Source organism: Lolium perenne, chromosome 1, assembly GCF_019359855.2.
Source record: "Lolium perenne isolate Kyuss_39 chromosome 1, Kyuss_2.0, whole genome shotgun sequence".
Lineage (NCBI taxonomy): Eukaryota > Viridiplantae > Streptophyta > Magnoliopsida > Poales > Poaceae > Lolium > Lolium perenne.
The window spans coordinates 123,975,222-124,002,902 of record NC_067244.2 but is presented as its reverse complement, the minus strand read 5'-3'; positions in this window follow the sequence as shown (position 1 = coordinate 124,002,902).

The following is a 27,681-nucleotide window of genomic DNA, read 5'->3' as shown; positions in this document are numbered from 1 at the left end:
CAAGAGAATCCCCATTATTCAGCAATTTATACCAATGCGCCGCTTTACCAGACATCTGTATAGAGAATAGCTTCTTCCTCACTTCATCCATAGCAATACCTGCACACTTGAATAAACCGCATAATTCATGTAAGAATAGTAAATGATCACCAGGATGGACAGTTCCCTCCCCTTCATAGCGGTTATCCACAACACGTTCAATAATTTTCATAGGTATTTTGTATGGAACATCTTTCTCACCTGGCGCCTCATCCACTACCTTTGCAGTAGTAGTAGATTTTCCAAATAAAAATTCAAGAGAAGATCTCTCCATAATGAATTATAGCAGCATGCAGGAATAAAATCAGCACTAACAGTAAAAGTTTCCCTTACCAATTCCACTTACCAATAGCGCTTCACTCCCCGGCAACGGCGCCAGAAAATAGTCTTGATGACCCACAAGTATAGGGGCTGTATCGTAGTATTTTCGATAAGTAAGAATGTTGATCCCAACGAGGAGCAGAAGGTGTTGACAAGCAGTTTCGATGAAGGATTCACTGTAAATGCTCACAGACAAGTATTCAGGGGGTTTTGATGTAGCAGATGAATAAAGTACGAGTAAGTAAAATGCGAGAGTAACAATTGCAGCGAGTGGCCCAATCCTTTTTAGCACAAAGGACAAGCCGGTTTGTTTACTTATAATGACCAAACGTTCTTGAGGACACACGGGAATTTTGTCTAGTGCTTTCGCTTCATATAGCTAATTAATCTTCATTGTTTTGATAAGTGTTGTGTGGGTGAACCTATGCTAATGCACCGCCCTTCCTAGGACTAATACATACTTGTGATTATACCCCTTGCAAGCATCCGCAACTACAAGAAAGTAATTAAGATAAATCTAACCACAGCCTTAAACTCTGAGATCCTGCTATCCCTCCTGCATCGATATACCAACGGGGGTTCAGGTTTCTGTCACTCCGGCAACCCCGCAATTAGCAAACGAGTACAAGATGTATTCCCCTAGGCCCTTAAAGGTGAAGTATCATGTAGTCGACGTTCACATGACACCACTAGAAGAATAACACCACAACTTAAATATCATAACATTGAATATTACTCAACCATAATTCACTACTAACATTTAGACTTCACCCATGTCCTCAAGAACTAAACGAACTACTCACGAGACATCATATGCAACATGATCAGAGGTGATATGATGATGAATAACAATCTGAACATAAACCTTGGTTCAATGGTTTCACTCAATAGCATCAATAACAAGTAGAAATTAATACCGGGAGAGTTTCCCCTATCAAACAATCAAGATCCAACCCAAATTGTTACAGTGGTGATGAGGTGCAGCGGTGGAGACGGCGGTGATGATGATGGAGATGATGGTGATGACGATGGAGATGATGTCCAGCTCGATGACGGTGACGATGGCGTCGATTTCCCCCTCCGGGAGGGAATTCCCCCGGCAGATTTCAGCCTGCCGGAGAGCTCTTTTCTCTCTGGTGTTTTCCGCCCCGCAGAGGCGGCTGTGACTTTCTGCGACTATCCTCTGGAGCTTAGGTTTTCGGCGCGAAGATGTACGCGACGAGAGGAGGCCAGAGGGGGTTGTGGGCCCCCTCCCCACATGGCGGCGCGGCCAGGGCAGGGCCCGCGCCGGCCTATGAGGGGGGCCCATGGCGGCCCTCCTCGGCTCCTCCTTCTAGCTCTCGTCGTCTTCTGGAAAAATAGGATTTTTCATATAAATTCCGTCAATTGTTGATCTTCCGAAATATTGCATTCTGACGGCGCTCTTTCCAGCAGAATCCTGACTCCGGTGCGCGATCCTCCAATAATCATGAAACATGAAAAATAGATGAAATAACATAAGTATCATCTCTAAATATGAAATATATTAATGAATAACAGCAAATTATGATATAAAATAGTGATGCAAAATGGACGTATCAGGGGTATATCGTAGTACTTTCGATAAATAAGAGTGTCGAACCCAACGAGGAGCAGAAGGTGTTGACAAGCAGTTTCGATGAAGGATTCACTGTAAATGCTCACAGACAAGTATTCAGGGGGTTTTGATATAGCAGATAAATAAAGTACGAGTAAGTAAAATGCGAGAGAAATAATTGCAGCGAATGGCCCAATCCTTTTTAGCACAAAGGACAAGCCGGTTTGTTTACTTATAATGACAAAACGTTCTTGAGGACACACGGGAATTTAGTCTAGTGCTTTCACTTCATATAGCTGATTAATCTTCATTGTTTTGATAAGTGTTGTGTGGGTGAACCTATGCTAATACACCGCCCTTCCTAGGACTAATACATACTTGTGATTATACCCCTTGCAAGCATCCGCAACTACAAGAAAGTAATTAAGATAAATCTAACCACAACCTTAATCTCTGAGATCCTGCTATCCCTCCTGCATTGATATACCAACGGGGGTTCAGGTTTCTGTCACTCCGGCAACCCCGCAATTGGCAAACGAATACAAGATGTATTCCCCTAGGCCCATAAAGGTGAAGTGTCATGTAGTCGACGTTCACATGACACCACTAGAAGAATAACACCACAACTTAAATATCAAACCATTGAATATTACCCAACATAATTCACTACTAACATTTAGACTTCGCCCATGTCCTCAAGAACTAAACGAACTACTCACGAGACATCATATGGAACATAATCAGAGGTGATATGATGATGAATAACAATCTGAACATAAACCTTGGTTCAATAGTTTCACTCAATAGCATCAATAACAAGTAGTAATCAATACCGGGAGAGTTTTCCCTATCAAACAATCAAGATTCAAACCCTAGATGTTACAGCGGTGACGAGGTGCAGCGGTGGAGATGGCGGTGATGATGATGAAGATGATGGTGATGATGATCCCAATGATGTCCAGCTCGATTACGGTGACGATGGCGTCGATTTCCCCCTCCGGGAAGGAATTTCCCCGACAGATTTTAGCCTGCCGGAGAGCTCTTTTCTCTATGGTGTTTTCCTCCCCGCAAAGGCGGCTGTGACTCTTCGCGACTATCCTCTGGAGCTTAGGTTTTCGGGACGAAGAAGTACGCGAAGGAGAGGCGGCCAGAGGGGGATGTGGGCCCCCTCCCCACAAGGCGGCGCGGCCAGGCTTGGGCCCGCGCCGGCCTATGGGGGGGGCCATGGCGGCCCTCCTCGGCTCCTACTTTTGGCTAGCTCCGTCTTCTGGAAAAATAATATTTTCCGTGTAATTTCCGTCAATTGTTGGTCTTTCGAAATATTGCATTCTGACGGTGCTTTTTCGAGCAGAATCCTAACTCCGGTGCGCGATTCTCCAATAATCATGAAACATGCAAAATAGATGAAATAACATAAGTATCGTCTCTAAATATGAAATATATCAATGAATAACAGTAAATTATGATATAAAATAGTGATGCAAAATGGACGTATCAACTCCCCCCAAGCTTAGACTTCGCTTGTCCCCAAGCGAAACTGAACTCGGTAAACAAGACAACATGTTTATGGAGTTAAGAGTCGATAAACCAAATACGGACAAGAAGCATCATATCAATTCACACAAGACATTCTAGTGAACAACTTCCTCATATAATTCAACTTGAAACAAGTAGAAGGTAATCACAAATAAAGGTGCATAAGAAATCATAATTGGTGATGGCAAACTTCGTTCTTGGTCAGAGAACAATTAACAGATTGTACTTTTCTGTCGAGCAGCGCTCTTATATTAAAGCTTATATGGCACAACTTGCATACTTAATCATAATAATCTCCTCATAATCATTGATAACTTGCAAAGCTATATTCATTCAGATAAAACTTGTACTAAACAAGGAAGAGTAAAAGGCATGATTAAGCAGATCACAATATAAATGGTTTGATCAAAACAACTCAATTGCTTGCTTAAGATGGAGGGAAATAGGTTTACTGACTCAACATAAAGTAAAAGATTGGCCCTTCGCAGAGGGAAGCAGAGATTAAATCATGTGCTAGAGCTTTTTCAGTTTTGAAATCATAATAAGAATATATAACTAAAGTTTTGAGAGTTGTTTGTTGTTGTCAACGAATGGTAGTGGGTACTCTAACCCCCTTGCCAAACAGACTTCCAAAGAGCGTCTCCCATGAAGGACGTTATCTCTACCAGCAAGGTAGATCATCCCTCTTCTCTTTTGTTTACACATGTACTTTAGTTTTTTATTTATTTATGGGTAACACTCCTCCCAACCTTTTCTTTCTCAAGCCATGGCTAACCGAATCCTCGGGGGCCTTCCAACAATCTCATACCATGGAGGAGTGTCTATTTGCAAAATTAAGTTGCTTACTGATGAATCAGAGCAAAACATGTGAAGAGAATTATTAATGAGAGTTAATTAATTGGGGGCTGGGAACCCCGCTGCCAGCTCTTTTTGCAAAATTATTGGATAAGTGGATGAAGCCAGTAGTCCATTGGTGAAAGTCCGCTGATACGTCCAAAACGTATCTACTTTCCCGAACACTTTTGCTATTGTTTTGCCTCTAATTTGTGTATTTTGGATGCAACTAACACGGACTAACGCTGTTTTCAGCAGAACTATTCTGGTGTCTCGTTTTTGTGCAGAAATCCAACTTTTGGGAAAATCCTCGGAATTTATGCAGAAGGCCCTATTTTCCAAGAATAATGACGGAGCCAGAAGGACACGCCAGGTGGAGGCCCGAGGGCCCCGCACCATAGGGCGGCGCGGCCCAGGGGGGCCCGCGCGGCCATGTGGTGTGGCCCCCTCGGCCGGCCTCCGACGCCCTCCTTCGGACTATATATGGCCTTCGACCTAAAAACGCACGGGGAGAAGTCGAAGTCGCCAGAAAGCCTCCAGAACGCCGCCACATCGCAAAACTCCGTCGCAGGAGCCAGAAGTCTCCGTTCTGGCACTCCGCCGGGACGGGGAATTGGAGGAGATCATCGCCATCATCACCGCCAACGCCTCTCCATCAACCAGCCATGCTTCCCCCATCCATGCGTGAGTAATTCCCCCGCTGTAGGCCGAAGGGGATGGTAGGGATTGGATGAGATTGGTCATGTAATAGCATAAGATTGTTAGGGCATAGTGCCTAGTGTCCGTAATTGGTACTTTGATGATATTGTTGCAACTTGTTATGCTTAATGCTTTTCACTAGGGCCCGAGTGCCATGATCTCAGATCTGAACATGTTATTGTTTCATCATGATATTCATTGTTTATGGTCTTACCTGCAAGTTGTATACACATGTCGCTGTCCGGAACCAATGGCCCCGAAGTGACAGAAATCGGGACAACCGGAGGGGATGGTAGTGATGTGAGGATCACATGTGTTCACGGAGTGTTAATACTTTGCTCCGGTACTCTATTAAAAGGAGTACCTTAATATCCAGTAGATTCCCTTGAGGCCCGGCTGCCACCGGCTGGTAGGACAAAAGATGTTGTGCAAGTTTCTCATTGCGAGCACGTACGACTATAATTGGAACACATGCCTATTGATTGCTTTGTACTTGGACACCGTTTTATTATTATCTGCAAATGCCCTGCTATGATTGTTACATGAGTTTCTCTCATCCATGCAACGCCCGTCATCCATCCCCGTGCCTACAGTATTTTAATCCTGCTGTTTACTATAATCACTACTGCTGTCTCTGTTACTCTGCTGCTGTTATTTCACTACTGCTACTGCTATAAAACTATTACTACTGATAAACTCTTGCGAGCAAGTCTGTCTCCAGGTGTAGCTGAATTGACAACTCCGCTGTTAAGGCTTCCAAGTGTTCTTTGTCTCCCCTTGTGTCGAATCAATAAATTGGGTTATACTACCCACGAAGACTGCTGCGATCCCCTATACTTGTGGGTCATCAAGACTGTTTTTTGGCGCCGTTGCCGGGGAGCATAGCTTTATTTGGAAGTTCACTTGGATTGATATTGTTCGCTGCAAATTCTCCATCATGGGTAAAGCTCGCGATCCTAAAGTCTCCATATTACCATCCACTACAAGAAAAGGTACAACTCTGAGTACCTCTGCTACACTTGATTCACCATCTGTGATAAGTCAACTCGTTTCACTGCCACAAGCTGGTACGTCTGCTGAATCTGAAAACTCTCATAATATTGATAATATTTCTACTGTGCTTGATGATAGTGGTTCATTGGGATCCTTTCTAGATGCTACAATTGCTAGGTCTAGACAAATTGAAAATGCTGAAACTCCTAATGAAAATGCCACTACACCTGTTAGTTCACCTGAACTTGATTATTCTAGTGATGATCCTGATGAAGATTATGTGGAGCTTAATGATGATTTTATTAATAGATGATGCAATGCTACTGATGCAAGAAACATTAAAAAGTTTCTCACACAATATACTGTTAGACATAAGCTATCTCCTGATCCTAAATTTGCCACATCTCCTATATGCATTAAGGATAAAGATTATGATTTTTCTCTTGATCTATCTCATATAGCTATTGTAGAGAAAGCACCCTTTTGTGGTACTGAAAAAGAAAGTGCTGTAGAGCACATGAATGAACTTTCTTCTTTGAGTAGCTTATTCTCTGATGATGACAAGATGCGTACTTACTTTGTCATTAAAATTTTTCCTTTCTCATTAAAGGATGATGCTAAAACTTGGTATAATAATTTGTCTCCTGGTTCTATTAAAAGTCCAGCTGATTTGCGTGATGTTTTCTTTCGAAAATACTTTCCTGCTAGTGCTCAACATGCTGCTTTACAGATAATTTATAGGTTTGATCAAGGAGATGAAGAGAAATTGCCTGCGGCATGGGCAAGATTTTGTTCTCTTATCAGAGCTCGACCTGGACATGATTTGGAAAAGAATGATCTACTTGATATATTTTATAGTGGACTAACCATTGAATCTAGAGCATATTTGGATAGTTGTGCTGGTTGTGTTTTCAGGAAAAGAACTCCAGACGAAGCTGAAGATTTATTGGCTAGAATAAGCCGGAATCATGATGATTGGGATACACCTGAACCAACTCCAACGCCAATATTGAAGAAGAGGGGTTTAATTGAATTGAATGATGAAGATATGCGGGAAGCTAAGAAGTCTCTCAAGGAGAAAGGTATTAAATCCGAAGATGTGAAGAATCTACCTCCCATAGAGGATATATGTGAGATAATTCCCCCTTCATCCATGATTGAGGTAAACTCCCTTCAACGCTTTACTAGAGAAGATATTCCGTATTCAAAACCTCCTGCGCAATGCTTAGATGAGTTTGATAATTATATTGTTAAGCAAGAAAATTTTAATATGAGAGTAGAGAATCATCTAATGGAAAATTCTCAAGCTATTAGCAATTTACATGATATTGTGGAGAGAACCTCCAATGATGTTAAGATGCTTGTTAAACATTTTCAAATGATTTAAACTCAAATTGATCAACTCACTAAAGTGCAAAATGACTTGCTAAATAATAATCCCAAAGAGAAACATGCTTATGAAGTAACAACTAGAGGTGGTGTCTCTACCCAGGATCCTCTATATCCTGAAGGGCATCCCAAAAGAATTGAACAAGATTCTCAACGCATTGAACCTAGTGCTCATTCTAAGAAGAAAAAGAAGAAGAAACATAAAAATGTTGTAGAATCCTCTGAACCTGTTAATGATCCTAATAGTATTTCTATTTCCGATGCTGAAACTGAAAGTGGTAATGAACATGATAATGATAATGATAATGATAAGAATGATGCTTCTGATAAAGAAGAGGTAGAAGATGAACCTGAAAAGCATGCTAAAAATAAAAAGTATACTAAAGAAGATTTTATTGCTAAGAAACATGGTAATGAAAGAGAACCTTGGGTGCAAAAGCAAATGCCTTTTCCTGCTAAGAAACTAAAATCAAAGGAAGAAGAACACTATAATAAATTTTGTGATTGGATGAAACCTTTATTGTTGCAAATCCCTTTGACTGATGCTATTAAACTGCCTCCTTATTCAAAGTATATGAAAGATATTGTTACTAACAAAAGGAAAATCCCCAATGAGGAGATTTCCACTATGCTTGCTAATTACTCTTTCAATGGCAAAGTGCCAAAGAAGTTGGGCGACCCAGGTATACCTACTATTCCTTGTTCTATTAAGACTAATTATGTTAAAACTGCTCTATGTGATTTGGGAGCCGGTGTTAGTGTTATTCCTTTTTCTCTTTATAAGAGACTTTATTTAGATAAGTTGATACCTACTGATATATCTTTGCAAATGGCTGATAAATCTACTGCTATTCCTGTTGGTATATGTGAGGATGTTCCTGTTCAAGTTACTAATAACTGCTTGATATTAACTGATTTTGTTGTGTTGGAAATGCCTGAAGATGATAATATGTCTATTATTCTTGGGAGACCTTTTCTTAACACCGCAGGGGCTGTTATTGATTGCAATAAAGGAAAGGTTACTTTCAATGTTGATGATAAGGAGCATACCGTCTATTTCCCCAAGAAGATTGATAAAGTATGTGGAGTCAATACTATTTCTAATGTGAGAACTATCAAAGTTGGAACTATCGATTATCCTATATATGAGCCTAAAGAAGGTTATCAAAATCTTATGATTGGATCCATATCAATACAATTCAAGGTAACATGATTGATTTGAGGTTTATTTCTTCTTATGTTATGTAAAAATTATTCGGTGGCAAGACTTGATCAACCTTGTTAACGAATACCTTTTATATGCATAGAGGAGGTAAACAACATCTCTTTCTTCCTCCACTTGTCTTATTTGCTGTAGCATTTTTGATTTGCAAAGTTCCTTAGTTGATTAGAGATTTCAAATTTTTTTCTGGCCAATAATAATAAACTTAATACCCAGAAATGTGCATTTTTCAAAGTTTTCAAAAATTCACAAAAATTATACTGTTGGTCCTATTTTTCGAAGAGGCACCTGGGAGCACCAGAGGATGACCAGTGGGGCACCCAGGGGGCCACCCCACCAGCCGGCGCGGCCAAGGAGGGGGGCGCGCCACCCTGTGGTGTGGGCCCCTCCTTGCCCCACTATTTCATCTCTTTCTCCCAGAATCTTCTCTCTCCCGAAAAAACTCGAACCAGCTTTCTCTCACTCGCATTTTTGCTCAAGAGCTCAGGATTTTTCGATCTCTTTGCTCAGCCCAGATTTTTGTCTGAAATTTGGCACATTTGCTCTCCGGTATGTGACTCCTCCGATTATCCAAGTAGAATTTTGTTTGGTTGAGTATATCTTGAATATTTTGCTGCTGTAGGTAACATGTTTAGTGAGCTTGCATGCTTGTTCTAAGTTGTATAAACTAGTTTTGATGCATGATTAGTACTCTTGCAAGTTCCTATAGTAGTTCCCCTTGATTATATGTCACCAAATCAAGTTTTATATCAATTGTTGAAAAATTTCAGAAAAGAAAGATGAAGAAGTTCAACTTTGGAGAATTGTTCAAGAGAGGAACAACCAGCACCGGGAGGCCTTCTAGGACCGCCACCCGACTTAGGCGATCGTACAATGAGGATATCATCGCGCCCAGCTTCACGCCCGAAGAGGACAATGGGGCTCCTAATGCTTCATCCTTCCCATGTTATGATTTTCTAACAAATGCAGGGATATTGGATGATTTCTTCACCCTTGTCAATAGGGCGGGCTTAGCCACCTACGTGGAAGATGAAAGGGAGCAATACTACATGCTCACCAAAATCTTCGTCGAGAGCTTCAAGTTCCACAACACGCAATATGAGCTGACAGTTGCATTCAAGATCTATGGTAATCCTGTTACTATGGAATTGGAAGAATTTTGTCGTGCATTGGATATTGCCCCTGTAGGTACAGCAAGGAGGATTGATGACAACCCCCGGGACCTGTTGGAGCTCTATCGAGGGATCACCGATGATGATTGTCGCACCATTCAGCGTGGCAAGATAAGGAACATTCAACTCCCCGCCATTAAATATTTTGCATATTACATTGCTACTAGCATTCTTGGTAGGGAGAACACTAGCAATATTTCTAGTTACCATCTTGCTTTCTTGAATATTGCACTTACTGGACGGACATCTTATCATCTTAGTTCTCTTATTGCTCGCCGCCTGTCTAATAGGGGGCCTATTTTTGGAGGAACTATTGCACTGCGCGTTTTAACACATTTAAGACTTCCTCTTGATCCTAATGATGTGCCATTAACCCCTAGGAGGCTTGATATTGCTGCTATGAAAAGCCATCATTTTGTTACCACTGATTCCACTTTAGATAACATGGTCTATAGAATGTTGTTTGCTGACGGGGATGAGAAGGAAATCCCTCTTCCCCAGCCGGGTTTGTTCAGTATTGACAGGGAACCATGGTCGCGCACTAAGGAGGAGGTGGATGAACATATGAAGATACAAGACTTCCATCAGCAGCATGACTCCGAGGACGCCGAGCCCTCCTACGATTACACCGTCACGTATCCGGGTGCTTCTTCTAGCACATGCCCGGAATATGATCCATCTTCGTCGTACTATGGAGATACTACCTCATGGCCTCGATGGGATTGAACTCCACTTAGGCCAAAAGCCTAAGCTTGGGGGGAGGTATACCGGCATCACTCATTCTTTGCATATTATGGTTGCTGGATACTTGTATATACTTGTTTAGTTTGTTTGAGTGGTTTTCTAATGAGAGGGAGATGATATTTGGGGAAGTGCTGCCTGAAAACAGATTCTGGACTGTTACCGAAAAAATTCTCAAAAATAGCCAGAACAGTATTTTGCGAAGCCAATTTTTGTGCATGTTCCCCAGGTTGTTATCTAACTTTCATTAGTTGAACACTTTTCGATTTGAGCAGTGGAAGAATTTATTAAAAATCGGGTACTGTACTGCTGTCAAGTTTGACGAATTTCTGCTGCTTTGTGTTTATGTGAGTCTTCTAGTTTGCTATCTCTTATTTTTCTTTTGTTTCCTTCCCAAAACACAAAAAGACCAAAAATATTTCTGTTGTTTCTCTTTACCATTTGTTTGTTTTGGTTTCTTGCAATTATTTCGCTTTATTTGCTATTGCTAGTTTGCTATAAGAAAACCCAAAAAGATTTTGCCTTGTTTGCTTGTTTCTTTTGTTCTTGTTTCCAATTCGAAAACACCAAAAATATTTTCTGTTCTTCTTTGGTTTGTAAAGTTCATCATGAGTTCAATGGTCTTCGGTGGCTGGAGCGTGGTTTTCATTTCATATTATCCAAGCTACACAAGTGAAAGGCAATAATGACGATCTACGACAATTGGATTGTGGTGAGAGGCTGGTATGAACTCTATTTGTTTTCATTTTTGTACATATACTCATCCATGTGAGCACGCTTAGTTGGTTCATGTGAGGTATATGTTATTTGAGAAAGTCTAGTAGTTCATGATCTCTCATGTTTAGCTCCAATTTATTAATATGAGTAGCATGTCATGAATGTTTGCTTGCATTGTTTTATTCATAAGTAAGTATGGCATTGTGGTATCCTCCTCTGAATAATTCATTTATATCGACTTGGCACATGCTCACGCATGCATATGACTGAACAAAAGTCAATTAAGCCTCGATGATTTATATTGCTTCAGAGTTCTTGTATCACTTTTATGCCTCCGTTAATTTATTTTTCCGCAAGCATGATTATGACAGTTACTGCTCTCTTGATTTGTCGCTCCCTAGTCTTTTGCTAGCCTTCACTTGTACTGAGCGGGAACGCTGCTCGTGCTTCCAAACACCTGAAAACCAAGTTGTTCCAAAGTGTCCACCATAAATACCTATGCATGGCATTTCAAACCATTCCAAGTAAATTCTCATGCGCTACCTTTAAAACCTTCAAAATGCTTCTCAATTTGTGTTAATGTTTCATAGCTCATGAGGAAGTATGTGGTGTTTAGCTTTCAACCTTGTCATTTATTTTTGACGGACTCTCATATGGACTAGTGGAACATCCGCTTATCCAATAATTTTGCAAAAAGAGCTGGCAATGGGATTCCCAGTCCCGAATTAATTAACTTAAATAGACACTCCTCCATGGTATGTGATTGTTGGACGGCACCCGAAGGATTCGGTTAGCCATGGCTTATGTAAGCAAAGGTTGGGGGGAGTGTCATCATAATAAAACTAAAATAAAAAAGGCACTCCTTCATGGTATGTGATTGTTGGCAGGCACCCGAGGATTCGGTTAGCCATGGTTTGTGTAAGAAAGGTTGGAAGGAGTGCCACATAAACATGCAAATAATTCATGGGAGCCGCTCTTGGGAGTCCGGTTGGCGAGGTAGTTGGTGTACCCATCACCATTTGTTGACAACAACAAACACCTCTTAAAATAATTTTACTCCTGTTTTAAAAATGAAAAGCTCTAGCGCATGTTAATCCCTGCTTCCCTCTGCGAAGGGTCAATCTTTTACTTTTATGTTGTGTCTCCATTCTTTCTTTGAGCACTATCTTGAGAGCACAACTGTCATTCTTAGTATAATATGCTTGTCTCAAAATATGATTGATTGTGGTATAACTTTGATGCTTTTATCTTTGACAATCACTACTTCTAGTCTTTCTATGAACTCCAGAGGTGCCTGGGCATTTATGTTTTGCCGATCAAATATGGGCAAGCGAGATACCACTTTATCATACTCTCTTATGAACATTGCAATCCTGCTTATATACATGATTCATGATGCTTATTATTAATTGTTGGTACCTCTTCATGATTGACATAGCTGTTAGATGATCTTATTTGCATGTATCTTATTATGAATTGCTTAAGTATTAGCCATATCATGAGAATATATACATCATATGAGCAAATGTGTTCGTGAAAGTTCTTTTATCGCTCAGTTGTTAACTGAATTGCTTGAGGACAAGCAATAAGCTAAGCTTGGGGGGAGTTGATAGGTCCAAAACGTATCTACTTTCCCGAACACTTTTGCTATTGTTTTGCCTCTAATTTGTGTATTTTAGATGCAACTAACACGGACTAACGCTGTTTTCAGCAGAACTGTTCTGGTGTCTCGTTTTTGTGCAGAAATCCAACTTTTGGGAAAATCCTCGGAATTTATGCAGAAGGCCCTATTTTCCAAGAATAATGACGGAGCCAGAAGGACACGCCAGGTGGAGGCCCGAGGGCCCCACACCATAGGGCGGCGCGGCCCAGGGGGGGCCCGCGCGGCCATGTGGTGTGGCCCCCTCGGCCGGCCTCCGACGCCCTCCTTCGGACTATATATGGCCTTCGACCTAAAAACGCACGGGGAGAAGTCGAAGTCGCCAGAAAGCCTCCAGAACGCCGCCACATCGCGAAACTCCGTCGCAGGAGCCAGAAGTCTCCGTTCTGGCACTCCGCCGGGACGGGGAATTGGAGGAGATCATCGCCATCATCACCGCCAACGCCTCTCCATCAACCAGCCATGCTTCCCCCATCCATGCGTGAGTAATTCCCCCGCTGTAGGCCGAAGGGGATGGTAGGGATTGGATGAGATTGGTCATGTAATAGCATAAGATTGTTAGGGCATAGTGCCTAGTGTCCGTAATTGGTACTTTGATGATATTGTTGCAACTTGTTATGCTTAATGCTTGTCACTAGGGCCCGAGTGCCATGATCTCAGATCTGAACATGTTATTGTTTCATCATGATATTCATTGTTTATGGTCTTACCTGCAAGTTGTATACACATGTCGCTGTCCGGAACCAATGGCCCCGAAGTGACAGAAATCGGGACAACCGGAGGGGATGGTAGTGATGTGAGGATCACATGTGTTCACAGAGTGTTAATGCTTTGCTCCGGTACTCTATTAAAAGGAGTACCTTAATATCCAGTAGATTCCCTTGAGGCCCGGCTGCCACCGGCTGGTAGGACAAAAGATGTTGTGCAAGTTTCTCATTGCGAGCACGTACGACTATAATTGGAACACATGCCTATTGATTGCTTTGTACTTGGACACCGTTTTATTATTATCTGCAAATGCCCTGCTATGATTGTTACATGAGTTTCTCTCATCCATGCAACGCCCGTCATCCGTCCCCGTGCCTACAGTATTTTAATCCTGCTGTTTACTATAATCACTACTGCTGTCTCTGTTACTCTGCTGCTGTTATTTCACTACTGCTACTGCTATAAAACTGTTACTACTGATAAACTCTTGCGAGCAAGTCTGTCTCCAGGTGCAGCTGAATTGACAACTCCGCTGTTAAGGCTTCCAAGTGTTCTTTGTCTCCCCTTGTGTCGAATCAATAAATTGGGTTATACTACCCACGAAGACTGCTGCGATCCCCTATACTTGTGGGTCATCATCCGCCCAACAAGATTGAAAGATAAAACACCACATACTTCCTCATGAGCTATAAAACATTGACACAAATAAGGGATGATAAATTTTGAATTGTTTAAAGGTAGCACATGAAGTATTTACTTGGAATGGCAGGGAAATACCACATAGTAGGTAGTTATGGTGGACACTGATGGCATAGGTTTGGGTTAAGGTTTGGATGCACGAGAAGCATTCCCTCTCTGTACAGGTCTTTGGCTAGCAAGGTTGATTAGCAAGCATAAGAGTTGAGGGAAACAAACAAATACACATGTGATAGAAACAATCATGCATCTTTCTTGTAACCACAAACAATTTTAACTTCAGAATAATAAGCTTAGAGCTAACAAGAAAGAAAGATAATGAAACAACTTATCTACATGTATTTCTCTTTTCTACTTAAACTCAAAGTGTTGTTGCTATTGACCAATGCTAAGTTTGCCAAAACCAAATAGATTTACTCAATGCTCCCAAAGTGATACCAATACTAACAACAAGATCAATCATATAATAGAGATTGCAAACTAAAATAAGATGTGCAATATGTAAATGTTAAAACTTCTCATTAATATTCCATTACGATAACTCACACCAAAGGATACATAGACAACCAACTAAAGAGAGATACTTCCACACTGCAACCCATCTTATATGATAACTTCCCTACTCATGACATGACACTACTTGATAGTAAAAAGGTAAAAGATAGTGATGATGTGATACCGCGGCACCCCCCAAGCTTGGAACAAACCAAGGGGGTGTCAATACCGATGATGAATTACTCCTTTGGCGGTGGTGGTGATGAATTCTTCCCATCATCAGACTTCCAAGGAAGAGGCTCTTTACAAATGACATCTTGGTGTCAGGAATCCTGAAACTAGCAGCATAGCTTATGTGTTTAAACCTGTTTTCATACTCACAGTTTTGATTCTGAACATCATAGAGTTGAGCTTGGAGTTTGTTGGTCGTGTCGTGAAGCGAAAGGATGTCGTCCCACAGCCTTGCAGTCTCCTTCTTGTGCCCATCAATAAGTTCAGACACAATCTTGTGGAAGATGTCCACTTCACACTCAGCCATCTTCTTGTAGTTGAAGACCTCTTGTTCTAGTTTCTCCATCCTGTCTTCCAAGCTTCCTTCTCCTTTAGGGCCCCGAACATCTTCAATCTGCAACTCTCCATCTACGAGCAGCAATTCCTTGGGGTGCATCTTCAGCTCGTTCATGTACGGGTTGACGACGTCCTCAAAGAAGCTGTCCTTCGGAGTTCCCGACGAAGACATGGTGGCTCTAGATCAAGCGGATCCTGGCAGAAAACAGCTTGAAACAAAACACGACGAGAAAACGATATACGGACCTCCAGGGGTCCGGGGGTTATATAACAGAAATTTTTACGACGAAAGGAAAGTACCAAGTCAAACTAGAGTCGGAACGAGACAACGAGGGGCCCTCCTCATAGGGCGGCGCGGCCAGGCTGGGGCCCGCGTGTCGTGGTATCGTCACGGCATATGCCATAGGGTGGCTAATCGAAGGTGGTTCCTGAGAGATCTCACGGCGGTATCCGGATGCGGGTATGGGGACGAGCGACACGGCGACGTACCCAGGTTCGAGGCCCTCCGATGGAGGTAACACCTCTACTCCTGCTATGAGTGTATATGATGATCACACAATACAATGGTGCTCCTAGAGCTGTGTCCGGCTGCTCCTGGGAGGCTAAGGGAGACGATGGTCTCTCTCACAGGGCAGCGCTAAGGGTGGAATGAAGTGAGAATGATCGATCCCCTACACGAGAGGGGGTAGTGCGGCTTATATAGGCACCGGCACTTTACATATAAGACCCTATAGTCTACTGGCCGGCTTGGCCGGCTCCGGCTTCCGCTCCTTCCCGAGGCAGTGACGTCAGGAGCCGTTGAGGCCTCATGGCATGTCCCATCCGGCTGCCAAGGTCAGCGGCATGGTGAGGAGATGTCCCTGTCGCCATCAGCCACTGTAGCCAGTACGGCTCGACGTAGACCATGATGGCCTGTCCGGCGCGTGGCACTATTGCTCCACAGTGCCCCGCGCTTTACGGAAGATGAAGTCAGCGTGGACTTTGGGAACCCGGATCACCAACCCGGTTCCTTCCAGTGCAAGACTCGCCAGCCTCGAGTCGGTCTGAGGTACAAACCCCCAGTCGGATATGGCTTGTAGAAGCCGGCCCAGCTACAGCATTGGCGGCCGTAACCAGGCCGACTAGGACCTAGAGCCAGCCGGCTTCCGGACCAGCCGGCCACGGCGCTAGCCGGCTGCTCCTCAGCCGGCCTTTGCCGCGAGCCGGCCAGTGGCCAGCCGGCTGCTCCGCGTCCATTGCCCTACCCGGGGTCTTCCCCCCGACATTAGCCCCCGAAGCTGGCAAGGTCCCGCGTTTAGAAGGACCTAGGCAGGTTTTCCTGGCTTCTCGAATATACTTAACGGCACTTGGAGGGGCCGACTGAGAATTTCCATTCAGCCGGCTGCGCCCTCATCCGACTCGTGCCTGCCGGCTGCTTCTAGCCGGCCGCTATTTACACTTATGCAGCTTTTGTTTTCTCGCAAGTTCTGGTGGTGTCTCCGCCTTGTTGGATGACTTTTGGTCCGAGTTGGACTTATTGTCCGGCTCCGGCTTGCGGCGCGCCGGAGTCTCCGCCGCCTCGGGTCCTGCACCCGACTTGACCGGTCTGACGCCTGGGCTCTGCCGCCGGTTCGTATGGTCACATCAATGTCCCCTCCGGATCCGGTGCGGTCGTGGGCGACGTGGTGTGGCGGTTTCCAGTAACGGCAGCGGTCGTGGGGGGAGTTAACGCGCAGAAGATCCGGGCGAGGTGGCCACGATCGCCACTTGGAGGCTAACCGTCCGCCGCGGTCGGCTATAAATGCCGCGGGGGAGGGTACCGAGGCGGCCACTGCCTCACTTCATCTTCCTCGCGCTCCCGCTCCTCTTCGCTCTCTCCTTCGCGCTCGAGCCCGTTGCTGCTCCGGCGAACGTCTTCCACTGGCGAACTCCGGCAAGCACATCTCCGCCGATCCGCCGCCGCTACTCCGACGAGCCGGCGCCACGGGGCCCCGCGTTTCAACGGAGCGTCCTCCGCCGCCATCGTCGCCGCCGCCGCCGCAAGGTTCTTCCTCGCCTTTCCGCCTTTCGTGGTCATCTTCTTCTTCTTCCTCGACGATGGCCTCCGCCAGCGGATCGTGGAGGGGCTCGTACATGCGGGAGGACGACATCGAGCGGCTGGTGCGCCTCCGCCGGATCCCGTCGTCGGTGGTCACGCGGGCGCCCGGCGAGGAGACGGAGCCCGAGCCGCAGCCCGGCGAGCGCGTCGTCTTCGGCGCGCATCTCGATCGCGGGCTAGGCCTGCCGGCATCCACCTTCTTCCGCCAGTTCCTTGACAACTTTGGCCTGCAGCCGCACCACCTGCCGGCCAACGCCTGCATCCTCCTCAGCTGCTACGTGGCCTTCATGGAGGCCTACGCCGGCTTGTGGCCGGATATTGATTTCTGGAGCCGGCTGTTCTACCTCAAGGCGCAAACCACTGAGGGCCGCATGCGGGCCTGCGGCGCCGCCTCGATCTACACCCGGCCGGGTACGCCCTTCCCCAAAATTCCAACCGTTGACTCGGTGAATAACTGGCAGATGTCATTCTTCTACGTGCACAACGAGGGCCAGCTCGTCGACCGGATCAACCTGCCGGAGTTCAATCCGGCTCCTCCAGTCGGCCGGATCAACTGGAGCTACAACGCCCGCACGGCGGACCCGGACGCTGAAGTGAATCAGCTCTGGGACTTCTTGGGGGCAGCCGTCGGGAACGGGCTGACCGCCGAAGACCTCCTCTGCACCATCGCCGAGCGCCGGGTGCTGCCGCTCCAAATGCGCACCCACAAGATCGGGCATATGTCCGGCCGGTTCGACCCGAACCGGACGTCCAAGGCGCTGCTCTCCAAGGCCCAGGTGGCCCACCGGGTGAATAACATCACCAAGGCGAACATGCCGGACGAATGGAACTACGGGCTGGCGCCCCATGACAGGGACCACCAACCCGAGCTGGTACGCTTTGTGTTTTCGCCGGCTTCCGGCTTGCGGCTGCGAGGCCGACTTCCTTTTCCTTCTGCCGACTTCCGGCTCGTTGTTTACTCATGTTTTCTGTCTTTTCTAGCTCTTCGACCGCCAAAACGTCGAGGATGGCGACCCGGCGACGAGGAGGTGGACGCCGGATCACGCCGATCCGGCTGACCAAGCCGGCGACCAGGCTGGCGACGACGACCTGCTGCAGGCGCCTGACCTAGGCGGCCAGGGGGAGCACAATCCGCCCCCTTCACCGGAGCAGCAGGAGGACGAGGAGCCGGCGACGTCCGCCACGGGGCCAATCCCCGCCGTGCCCCTGCGCGCGAGGCCGCCAAGCACCACGGCGACTTCGGCGCCCAAGGGGAAGAAGCGGGCCAGCGAACCCCGCTCTACTGCCGCCTTGGAGGCGAAGGCGAAGAAGCTCCGCCGGCAGCAGCCGAAGAAGGTTCCGGAGCAGGCCGGGTGAGCTCTCTTTTTCTTTTGTGTTTGATTCCTTTTCTTTCCTTACTCTTTATGCTTATCTTCTCCTTGTTTGTCCGGCTAGGGCCCCCATCAAGTTTGCCCAGGGCGGCGGCTCCCGGCAGACTCCGCGCGTCGTGTCGCCGCCTCCGCGCCAAAGGAGGGAGCCGACGCCGCAGCCTCCATCGCGCGCACCTACGCCGCCGCCGCCTGCGGGTACTCCGCCTCCCGCAGGGGCGCCTTCCTTCGCCGTGCCGCTGGCCTCGGCGCCTGATCGCGGCACGCGGGCCGAACGACGCGCCAGCCGACGCCGGACGACATGTTCCCGCGCCGGACTCGCCTTCTGGACCCCGCCGGCCCGGGGCCGGCCGGGGCATGCCGCCTCGACCGGAGCCGGAGCCGGCAGGGCTGCACCGCCCGCGACCGGAGCCGGAGCCAGGCCAAGCGTGGTGGTGCTGGATGAGAGCCCGGAGGGGCACCTCAGGCGCCGGAGACGGCTACGCCGGCTGGGCCATCTGCTTCGCCCGGAGCGCCGCCACCGCCGGAGCCGACGACGGAGGAGCCGGCCAGGCAGGAGCCGGCAAGGAATGAGCCGGCGCGCACGAAGGGCGCCGACTCACGCGCGCTGGTGAGGACGGGAGCCCCATCGGCGCCGCAGCAGGGCCTGCATGTGGCCAAGGGCGCTCTGCTTCTGCATGTGCCGTCCGCCTCCGACTCCAGCCTTGGCTTGGCTGGCACTATGGAGCAGGCGTGGCTCCGCGCCGACTCCTATGAGGTGACCAGCCGGGAGGGGAACCCTGGCCAAGCATCGGTGGAGATGTTCTTCTCCAGCCTGCAGGCCAACCTCAAGGCCAGGGCTGCCGAGGCCGCGGCCAACGTCGCCAAGGTGGAGGAAGCCAACAAGGTAAGCTTCATCTGTTTTTCGATTTGGTTATCATCCTGGTAGCCCTCCGAGGCATGGGCCGGCTGCTCGGAGCCGGCCCGGGCTTCGCCTAGCTGACTGATTTTCTTTTTTCCTTAGGCTGTGGCGGATCGGCGCACCAATCTGTACAACCGCGCCGTGACCCACTACCACAAGGCCAAGCTGGACCGGGCCGACTTGGCTCGCGAGCTGGAGGCCGTCAAGGGTAAGATCTTGCTTCTTCCGACTCGATGTCTTCTTTCTTTTTAGTCTTCGTTGGCTGACGTTTCTTTCCGGCTGCCTTGCAGTTGAAGCCGCCAAGGTCCCGCGGCTGGAGGCGGATCTCCGGGCTGCTCGCGCCCAGTGCGCCGAGAGCGAGGAGGCGGGCCGATCTGCAGCCGCCAAGCTCAAGGTGGCTGAGGGGGAGCTGGTGCGGCTGCGCCTGCTTGAGCAGAACCACCTCACCGAGCTTGCCTCCCTTAGGACGGCGGAGAAGGAGAAGGTGGAGGATCTGAGCCGGCGGCTGACCGAGGTGGAGAAGCAGCGGCTTGCGCTTCAGGAGGAGGTCACCACCAAGTCCACGGAGCTGTCGGCCACTGCCAAGCGCTGGACGGACGAGATTGGCGCGCTTGACCGTGGCTTGTCGGGTGAGTGCATTTCTTTGCTCCTTTCCCATTGCCGGCTTTCGGCTGTCGGCTGCCGACTTCCGTTGGCACCGGCGGCAGAAACTCTGATTTCTTCGCTGTCTCCATCTTTGGGCTGGGGGCAGTCGGTTCTTGCCGGCTGCCGCCAGGCTTTTCCTTTTGTCTTAGGACTTCAAAAATTTGCATTTTTCAGCTTATTTCGGCTTCGATGATTTCTGACTTTCTTCTTCTTGCAGCGGCCTTCCCGGAAACGCAGGATGCGGCGTTAGCAGCCGTTGGCGTTGCGCGCGAGTCCAGGAGGCGGGCGACTGGCGAGGGCAGCTCGGAGTACTTCACCATGGAGGACTATATGTCGTCCATGGCTGCCCGCGTCGAGCCCATCACCAAACTCGGCTGGGAGCTCCGGAAGGCGGCTGAGGAGCTGGTCCCGATGCTGTGGCCCGCGGAGGCGGTGCCGCAAGATATCTCCAGCCTCACCTCCTTGATGGAGCGGGCGCCGGATCGCTTCCTTGACTGGAAGGAGTCTGCCACGCGCGCCGGTGCCGACATGGCGTTGTCCTTTGTCCTCTCCTGGTACAACGAGGTGGACCTGGGGCAGCTCGAGTACCGGCGAGCCAGCGTGGAGGACAAGCTCCCAGCCGAACACAAGACCGCCCGGCTTGCCCGAGCCAGCACCATCGCCGACTTCGTCGACAAGGGCGTCTTCGTCGCGGACCCGAACCCTCAGTCTGATGAGGAGTACGAGATGGAAGACGAGGAGGCGGAAGACGCGCCCGAAGACGACCCAGCAGCCGGCTCCGCTGACGCTCCTTCGGCTGGTCCTTCTCCAGCCGTTGCTTAGTTTACCTGTTTCTGTTATTGCTTTTGCCAAGACAATTTATTAAATCCCCGGGATGCCGGGTGCATATGTATGAATATTATCATCCTTTCATTATGTCACACTTTAATGTGTTTGTTAATCATCTGTGTGCCGAGTTGCTTTCTTTCGACTCGTTCGCTTTTTCCCATCCGCCCCACTCTTTGGCTGTGCTCTTGCCGGTCGTACGTCCGACTTGCGATCCGTCGCCGGATCAAGAGCGGGCCGCTGGGTGAGGCCGACAGTATTTCAGTCGAACGAGCTGAATTCGGCAATCCGGCACTTTTATGAAAAGTTGCAAGTCAACTCGCTTTTACTCTTTCCCTTAGTCGTTTTTCGCGTGCCGGCTCCCTAGGCCTTACTCCCGCCAGCCGGACAGCCGGGTTGCGGTCTGTAGCTGGATCGGAAGCCGGCTGTCGGAAACCGGATCACGTTACTGAGCCGGCCGCGTGAGAGGGTTCAAGCCAATTGGCGAAACAAAGTAAAGTGCGCGAAAAACTTGTCGGAAACGGCGCCCTTGGCGCGTGCTTTTTCATAGCTCACAAAAGGGATACAAGGGATACATACATTCCTGCTCTCATGTGTAAAATGGGCGGAGTAAGTTGACATTCCAGGGACGTTTAGTCTCCTCGTCAGCCTTGTCCGGCTTGTTTTTCTTAGCCTCTTGGGCATCTATGAGATAGTAGGAATCATTGCCTACTGCCTTGCTCACGATGAAGGGACCCTCCCATGGGGATGACAGTTTATGCTGTCCGGCTGTCCGCTGGATCAGCCGGAGCACTAGGTCTCCTTCTCGGAATGCTAAGGGCTGGACCTTCCGGCTGTGATAGCGTCGGAGGCTTTGCTGGTAGATGGTAGATCTAGACGCAGCCAGCAGCCGGGCCTCTTCGACCAGGTCGACTCCATCTTCGCGAGCTTCTTTTGCTTCGGCCTCAGTGTACAGCTTGATCCTTGGCGCGTCGTGCTCGATATCAGTCGGCAAGACGGCTTCGGCCCCGTATACGAGGAAAAATGGCGTGAAGCCGACTGAGCGATTTGTCGTTGTGCGCAGGCTCCACAGCACATTGGGCAGCTCTTCAATCCAGCAGCCGGCTGCTCGCTCGAGCGGCTCCACCAGCCGGGGCCGGATGCCGGCTAGGACCAAGCCGTTAGCCTTCTCCACTTGTCCGTTGGACTCTGGGTGCGCCACGGAGGCTAGGGCCATCCGGATCCCCATTTCCCCGCAATAGCGAGAGAAGATGCCTTGGGAGAAATTGCTGCCGTTGTTGGTGATGATGCTGTGGGGGTAGCCGAATCTCACAATGATTTCCTTGAGGAATGTGACGGCTGTGGAGCCGTCCAGCTTCTTGATTGGCTTGGCTTCGATCCACTTGGTGAATTTGTCAATCATCACCAAGAGATGTGTCATGCCGCCTCGCGCTGTTTTGAACGGACCCACCATATCCAAGCCCCATACGGCAAACGGCCATGTGATGGGGATGGTTTTCAAGGCGGAAGCCGGCTGGTGTCTCTTCTTTGCGAAGCGCTGACAGCCATTGCACTTCTTCACCAACTCTTCTGCGTCTCTGAGCGCAGTCGGCCAGTAAAAACCATGCCGGAAGGCTTTGGCCACTATGGCTCTGGATGAGGCGTGATGTCCGCACTCTCCTTGGTGGATTTCCCGTAGGAGTTCAATCCCTTCAGCCGGCTCGACGCACCGCTGGAACACCCCACTTACGCTGCGTTTGTACAGCTGGTGGTTGATGATTGTATAGGCCTTGGCCCTTCTCTCAATCTGCCTGGCCTGGACTCTATCATCAGGCAGCACACCGTCGGTGAGGTAGGAGAGGAATTCTTGTGCCCATGAAGGTACGCATCTTATCTCGAATACGCTGACCAACAGGGCCTCCTGCGTGGGAGCTTCCGGATTCGACTGCATGGTCGCCGGGTTCGGCTTGCTAGCCGGCGGGTTCGGCTTGCTAGCCCCCGAGTTTGGCGATGAAGCCCCCGGGTTGGACTGAGAAGTCCCCGGGTTCGGCATGGTAGCCGGCGGGTTTGGCTTTGAAGCCCCCGACTTGGGCGATGAAGCCCCCGGGTTTGGCTGAGCAGCCCCCGGGTCAGCCGGCACGAATATTGAATCCGAGTCCGGTGACGGTATGATGGACGGCTTCTTGAGAACCGCCAAGGCGATGCCCGGCGGAATGGCTTGCCGGGTTGAGCCAATCTTGGACAAGGCGTCAGCCGCCTCGTTGTTTGCTCGTGGCACATGGTGGAATTCGCAGCCGTCGAAGAAGCCGGATAGCTGCTGGACATGGAAGCGGTATGAGGCCATGTTGGCGTCCTTCGCGTCCCAGTCGCCAGATGCTTGTTGTATGACCAAGTCGGAGTCGCCGAAGCAGAGTATGCGACGCACGCCAATCTCCTTGGCCAGCTTCAGCCCATGAATGAGCGCTTCATACTCCGCCACATTGTTGGATGCGGCGAAGTGGATCTGCAGGACGTAGTCTAGTCGATCTCCCTTGGGAGAGGTGAGGACGATGCCGGCTCCCAAGCCGTTGCGCATCTTCGAGCCATCGAAGTGCATCTTCCAATGTGTGGAATCCGGCACAGGCGGCAGATACTGCATCTCAGCCCAGTCGACGAAGAAGTCTGCGAGGATCTGCGACTTGATGGCTGTGCGTGGCTCGTAGAGGATGGTGTGGGCGGCTAGCTCCAGGGCCCATTCGGCGACCCGGCCGTTGGCGTCTTTGCTGCCGATGATTTCCGCCAAGGGTGTTGTGGCAACCACCTTGATGGGGTGCTCTTGGAAGTAGTGCTTGAGCTTCTTGGCCGCCATGTAGACGCCGTAGGTGACCTTCTGGTAGTGGGGGTAGTTTTGCTTCGACTGGGAGAGCACTTCGCTAAGGTAATAGACTGGGCGCTGAACCAGCTGCTCCCTGCCGGCTTCTTTGCACTCCACCACCAGGACAACGCTAACCACTCGATTGGTGGCTGCGATGTACAACAGCATCGGCTCCATTGAAGCCGGCGTTGCAAGGATTGGCGCGGTTGAGAGCACGCGCTTCAAGTCACGGAAGGCTTCATCCACCTACGGTGACCAGACGAACTTGTCCGCCTTCTTCATCAATTGATACAGGGGCAGTGCCTTCTCCCCCAGCCGGCTGACGAAGCGGCTCAAGGCAGCCAGGCAGCCAGCGAACTTCTGGACGTCCTTGAGGCACTACGGCAGTTCCATCTTCTCTAGGGCACTGATCTTCTCCGGGTTGGCTTCGATCCCTCGCTGAGAGACGAGGTAGCCAAGGAGCTGGCCAGACGGCACGCCGAATGTGCACTTGGCCGGGTTGAGCTTCATCCGAAATCTTCTCAGATTGGTGAAGGTTTCTCTCAGGTCATCAAGGAGGGTAGTCGTCTCCTTGGTCTTTACAACGACATCATCCACATATGCGTGAACGTTTCTGCCGATTTGATCCTGCAAGCATTTTTGCATGCACCTTTGGTAGGTGGCGCCTGCATTTTTCAAGCCGAACGGCATAGTCGTGTAGCAATAAGCCCCGTATGGGGTAATGAACGAAGTCTTTATTTGATCAGCCGGATTCAAAGGAATCTGGTGGTAGCCTGAATAGGCATCTAGAAAAGACAACAGTTCACAGCCGGCAGTCGAGTCTATGACTTGATCTATGCGCGGCAGGGGGAAGGGGTCCTTCGGGCACGCCTTGTTCAGGCTGGTGTAGTCGATACACATACGCCAGGAGCCGTTCTTCTTCAAAACCAGGACCGGGTTCGCCAACCAGTCCGGGTGCAGCACTTCCATGATGAAGCCGGCTGCCAGCAGCCGGGCGATTTCTTCACCGATGGCCTTCCGTCTTTCTTCAGCGAAGCGCCTGAGAGGCTGCTTCACCGGCTTGGCTTCAGGCCGGACGTGGAGGTGGTGCTCAGCCAACTCCCTCGGCACACCCGACATGTCTCTTGGAGTCCATGCGAAGATGTCCCGATTCTCACGGAGGAAGCTGGTGAGCTCGCTTTCCTATTTCTTGCTCAAGCCGGCACCGATGGTGACATACTTGTCCGGCTGCGCCGGGTCCAGCAGGATCTTCTTGGTGTTGTCGGCCGGCTGGAAGTGAGTCGTCCCAGCCGGGTTGCCTGCATCCGGCATGTCTGTCTGCGCGGCCTTGGTGAGGGCGACGGCGTCGTGGATGAGCTGCTTCTCGGTGGCGATGACCAGCGTCTGGGCCATCTTGGAGCTCTGCGTGGCGCAGTCCATGGAGCGGCGATAGTCGCCGGCTATGGTGATGACCCCCTTGGGGCCAGGCAGCTTCATCTTCAGGTACCCATAGTGGGGCACCGCCATGAACTTGGTCAGGGCCGGCCTGCCCAGGAGCGCGTGGTAGGGACTCACGAGGTCCACCACCTCGAACTCGATTCTCTCGGTGCGGAAGTGATCCGGCTTCCCGAACATCACCTCCAGCGTGATCCGGCCGATCGGCTGGCAGCAGTGGCCTGGCACGATGCCATGGAAAACGGTGGGGGTGGGACGCAGCTCGGCTTCCTGGATGCCTAGCTTGCGGGCGGTGTCGCGGTAGAGGATGTTGATGCTGCTGCCGCCGTCGATGAGGACGCGCGAAAAACGCACGCTGCGCCGGGTTGTGCCGATGGTGGGGTCGAGGACCATGGCGTAGCTGCCCGGCTTCGGCAGGACAGCCGGTGTGTCGCGGCGATCAAAAGTGATGGCCTGCTCTGACCAGTTTAGGTACTGGGGGACCGGCGGTATGACCACGTTGACCTCGAGGGAACGGCTCTACTGGCTCGTCTTGTCCTCGGGCTCGGAGGTGAAGATGATGTAGGTAGCATCTTCGGCCAGATATCGGCCGCCATGGTGCACTTGGTTAGCCTCGTGGTGCTCGAGGTTGGCGTTCTCTGCGCCGGCTTGGCCACCCGGCCCGCCGGCTGGTGGAGGCGGGGGTGGAGGCGGGAGAGGTTCACCGCTTGTCAGCCGCTTCATGAAGTGGCAGTCGCGGGTGGTATGGTTGGAGGGGTTCTTGCCGCTGTGGTACTTGCACGGCGAATCGAGCATCTGCTCGAAGGTGTACTTCGGCTTCCACTGCCGGTCTTGCTTCTGGCGGCGGCTGCCGCCTGCCGCGTTGTCTGCCACGGCAGCTACGTGGGCGGAGCCGTACCGGCGGTCCGGCTGGTCGCTGTGGCGCTTGCCGCGGTAGTTGTCCCGCCGGCTGCCATGAGAGGCGCCGTCTGCCGGCTTGTGCTCAGCCGACTTGTTGTTGTCCCTTCTTGCTGGGGCCGGTGAAATATTAGCCGGCGCCTTGCCGGCTTCCTCAGCCAGCGCGTACTTGTCCGCGATGGCCATCAAGGCGGCCATCGACTTGGGGTCACTGCGGCGCAGCTTGTGCCACAGCATGGTGTTGGGCCGGCAGCCTCCCATGAAGAAGCTGATGGCTTGGATCTCGTGCACACCCTCGCAGGAGTTGCGCATCTCGCACCAGCGCGTCAGGTATGCGCGGTCCGTCTCGTCCGGGCCCTGCTTGCACATCTCAAGCTGCTGAGGGCGACCCGGCCGGCGATAGGTGCCTGTGAAGTTGCTGACGAAGGCCTCTTCGAAATCCAGCCAGCCGTTGATGCTGCCGGCTGGCAGGTTGTTGAGCCAGGTGCGGGCGGAGCCGACAAGCATCAGGGGGGAGTAGCGTACCGCCCAACGCTTGTTGCCTCGAGAGATGCCGACTGCGGTGGAGTAGTCCTGCAGCCAGTCCTCTGGCTTGGCGGTGCTGTCGTACTTGGGCGTGTCGCGGGGGAGCTGGAAGCCGTCAAGCACGGGCTCATTGGTGATGCGGGGGCCGAAGCACTTGGGGCAAGCCGGCGCCTCCTCTTCCGCGATGCGGGATTCGACCAGCCGATCGAGGCGGTCCCTGGCGTCGACGGGCTCGATGCGGGGGCCCAGCCGGGAACGTGCCGGCTGGCGGGTGCCGGTTGCTTCCGGAGCCGGCCGGCGCTGGCGGCGGGGCTCGGAGTCTTGCTCCTGGTTCCGGCTTGGAGGAGGCCGGCTGCGGCTGCTGCCACTCGGCTGGTGGCTCAGCCGGCTCGAGCTTGCGTGCGTGGCCCGGGAGTCACGGTGCCGGCTTGGTGCTGGGGAGGCGGACTCGGCCGTGTCCCTGGCGCCTTCCCTGTCGTTGCCTGCAGCGCCACGAGCGTGGGAAGCTCTGGGGGCATTGACATACCTGGGGTCGGCCGCCTGCCTGGTGGCTGCGTTGAGCAGCTCAGTCACCCGCTTGGTCTGGCGGCGTAACTCTTCGCCTTCAAGGCGGTTCAGCTCTTCTGCGGCGGCTTGTGCTGCGCGCATGTTCTTGTCGGGGGTGTTGTAGACGGGTTGCTCCGCGGACAGAGTCGGCGAAGGAGCACCGTCGCGGGCGATCTCGGCGCCAAGGTCGCGGCCCCTACGGCGGATCTGGCCGGCTCGGCTGGGACCGTCGCCGCCTGGAGTGAGGCCGTGGGCGCGGTTGTACT